Source organism: Mus caroli, chromosome X (assembly GCF_900094665.2).
Source record: "Mus caroli chromosome X, CAROLI_EIJ_v1.1, whole genome shotgun sequence".
NCBI lineage: Eukaryota > Metazoa > Chordata > Mammalia > Rodentia > Muridae > Mus > Mus caroli.
The window spans coordinates 71933234-71937388 of NC_034589.1; positions in this window are offsets into that span (position 1 = coordinate 71933234).

Consider the following 4155-nt stretch of genomic DNA (forward strand, 5'->3'; position numbering starts at 1 on the left):
GTTGTTATAGTTGTCTCTTGTTAGAGCTTGTTCCTCAGGTGATTATGTTAGCCTTTATCAGCAGACCTGGGAGACTAGCTGTCTCCTTACTTTCAGTGGTCAGAGCACTCTCTGCAGGCAAGCTCTCCTCTTGCAGGGAAGGTTCCCAGATATTTGGCATTTGAACCCACCTCCTGGCAGAAGTTGTGTTCCACTCACCAGAGGTCCTCAGATTCCGTGTAGGGTCCTGTGGGGACCTTGTGGGTGTCTGCAGACTCTCTGCCCAAGGTACCCCGGAGCTGTACCCCGGACCGGAAGCGACTTGTGACCCTGATCAGGCCTGGTTTTCTGCTTCACTAATTAATGCAGTCTCAGGTCTTGAGATTAGATTGGAGCAGAAGCTGTGTTCCACTCACCAGAGGTCTTAAGATCCTGTGGATGGTCCTGTCGAGATCTTGTGGGTGTCTTCAGACTCCAGGCCAATGGTACCCTGGTGCTGGCGTGAACCAGAAGGCAAGCTTTTCTTTAACTACTTTCAGCAAGTTAGAAGAATAGCTGGGAGGGTTCTTTCCTTGATGTCAGCACTTTCTTTATTCCATTTATCATCTGGCTTTTCTTTAATTTTAAAAATCTCTTTGAGCATAGGATTTAGCTTCTTTATATGCCCTGGTGCCACATTTCTCTTCAAAGTGTACATTTTGTATTTTTTCTTGCTCATCTTCTGTCTTTTTAGTATTGACATGCATAAGTAGGGCCACTAATAACTAAGCAACACAGTCACAGTCAATACTAGGCTATCAGGATATCTTCTCTGCTGAAGCTATTAATTCATAATTCTTTAAGTTAGCCTTAGGCAGGGTGTTGGGTTTTTTTTTGTTTGTTTGTTTGTTTGTTTTGTTTTGTTTTGTTTTTTGACAAGGGCTAAAAACAGCCACATTTTTGCAAAAATATCACAAGAATGATCTCTAGGTCACATACAAATGTTATTCTTCTCTGAAATCTCTTAAACTGGGCCCCTACAGTTCAAATCACCTTCAACACCCCTGTTTTCCATTGTCTTACTAATATGGCCCATTTAGCCCTGCCTGATTAAAGGATTCAACTGATTTCCTAATCTTAAATTCCAAAGTTTACACTCTGTCAAGAAGCACCATGGTCATTCCTATCATAGCAATATTCCAGTCCGACACCAACTTTCATCTTAGGGTTATAATTGGCTATGATTGCTGTTATATAGAAAAATATTTGATTGGGGATAGCTTACACTTCAGAAGTTTAGTCCATTATCAGATAAGAAAGAATTAATACATGAATGGTGCTGTAGAGGTGTAAGTGTCTGTGATTAGCCAAAGAATGAGTCCCATACTCAATTAATATGCAAATATAAAGAGTGTTTTATTTTGCAGAAGTTCAGCATGCAGGGTTCTACCATTTACCAAGATAGACATACCCAGGTAACTGCTAAAGCCCAATTTAAGGTAGTTTAGGGTAATTCTAGGGCATGGTAGGTGACCATTTTCTTGATTGGTTTGCTCAACCTCTAGGGTTATTAGAGTCATTGCAATTTGCTAGTGCTCTAGGGACATTCCTGAACTCTTGCTGTGGTTGAGGGTTGGAAACTACTGCTGGCAAAGACTGGAAACTGTTGCTGACACACTGTTCTTCCTTCAGGCCAGGGGGTGAGGCAGCTTCTGATTGGCTTACTGAGGCCTATGGAGTTTCCAGTAACTGACTTGTGCATACTTACCCAGTCCTTGGAAACAGAAACTTAGACCTAATCTCCTAAACTGTCAGTTTGAAGTTGTCATAGTGTCAGTCTGTCTCAGAACTCTCAGAAATGAGAATTCTACATCTGTATCTGTAGGTAAGAGGAAGAGAGATGCACTTCCTCCCACAAGGCCACAGCCAGTCCAACAAGGTCATACATAAGAGTGCTAATCCCTATGAGCCTATGGGAGCCATTTTCATTCAAACCAGCACACTATCACCTACACAATTGTCATATTACAGTTTACTTTCAGTGTAGATTCTCTTTTAACGTCTAGTAATTGTTCTTCAGCTTATGAAAAGAGGGAGGCATTCCTTGTGTATACTATACCTTTAAGAGTTTAACACTCATTCTTTTAAAATATTTTTACATTTATTTTATAAGTATGGAAATATTGCCTAATATATACTTGCATTTATTACCTTCATAGGATAGAATAGGATGGCAGATCATCTGGGACTGAAGTTACATAGAGTTGTTAGCTAACACATGGGTAGAGGCAACAGAACTAGGAACTTCTGCAAGAGTAGCAAGTACTAAGCCACTTCTCCAGTCCCTTAACAATTGTTCTTTTTCATCAAATCCTCAGAATGTCTCAAGTCCCTTCATCCAGTTTTTCAGTAAACTGTATTTTGTTTTTTAAATCATTTTCAACAATTTCTGTTTGAGTAGTGACTCATTTCCTGGTGTTACACTTGGGAAATTATTCTGAAATTTAGACTGTGGAAATCATCAGTGTCTGGGGCAGTATTTGCAGGCAAGGATGCTTGCTGAGCAAGTTAACAGTTCCTGCTCCATCCAATGCATAAAAACCAAATGATTGGATTACCTAGATACAAAAATAAATAAATAAATAATTGAATGCATGTCAAGTACAGATCATGGTGTTAGTATCACTACTGATGGATATGTGACCTTCACCTTAATCTTTCCTCCTTGAATAATTTTTAAATCATGAATTGTTTGATAATACATTACTGACTACATATTTAATCCATGCATACTTCAATATATTTTGTTCAGTAATACTTTTAGTATACACAGAAGTTCAATCCTTGACAGCTTATTTTCTTCCTGGAAGCCGCAATGTTATTTACCTCCTCTTGCTTTATCTTGCTGGGAATGTATATCTCCATCCTTTTGTCCTGGATTCACTTTTACTTTAGGCTGTAAACTAGGTCCACAGTATATGATTTTCACAGTATTATAATACACAGCTCTATTGCCACGTGATCTGCAAAGTGTGCTTATTAAAGTATCTCATTTTACAACATCTGATGTTGATCTTATTCTTTATCTTTTTTGGGTCTTTTTATAATATTGTGACCAAAGAACACCTGAGAGCAGAAGGGGCAACAAATACAGATTTTGAAAAGGTAAAGATTTACATTTTTTTCTTATCCACATTTTCACAATTAGAACAAAAGGTCTACTGTTGTCGATAGAGCCCTGGAGCTAAATATATTTGATGTTAATTCGGTTCTTCTTAGAGTGGTTGTGAACAAGGAATGAGTCAGCACTTAGGTGATTTCTTTCAACCTGCTCCCCACTTTAATTTGTAAAATAAAGGAGAGCTGGTGATTAGGCAGATAAAAGGGAAGGTGGAGTAGAAGGTAGAGGGGGAGAAGAAGGAGAAAATGGAAGGAGAGGATGCAGAGGAGGAGGAAAAAAGAGAAAAGCAGAGCAGAAGCACATGGCCTAGAGAAATTGCAAGTTCTAAGGGATCTCATAGGCTATGGAAGATGGTAGTTTAGTGGTAGATTTGCCCAATCCATGCAACACAGCATGTAATCATATTAATTGTGTTGTGTTTTCATTGCTGGGACATATCTGGGTTGGAGAGGTTTACTGAAACAAACCAACATATTGATTTGAACTCACCTAACCTGAGATAAAAGTTTACTGCCTTCCCCAAATCCCTGAATGGGGCTTGGGTGGTGAACTAAGCTGTAGCAGCATCGATTTAAAGCTGACTGGGTTTGAGGGGCCTACAGAGAAAGGCAGAGAGGCATCTACATCTGAGAGAGCATTTCCGTGGTTGCTTCTACATACTCTTCACTCCCCACACTGCCTCTCCCACTTCCAAACAGGGACACAGACAATGTGGGTCTTTTTATACTCAGCTTCTCCCTGTGAATAAAGAAGTGGGAGACAAAGGTATAAAGACCAGGTAATTCATTTATATAAAGGGAGAAATATAACTTTTTGATACTTAAAGATGGTATAAAGATATATTACTTTAATAAGTCTTACAGAATAATCATATTCTGTCTAATGTGGGCTCCACAGGAATTTTGGGTTTAAATCCTGGTTTGACAAGCTGCTTCTTATAAGCAGGTATAGAAAGAAAAGAAAAGAAAAGAAAAGAAGAGAGGAGAGGAGAGGAGAGGAGAGGAGAGGAGAGGAGA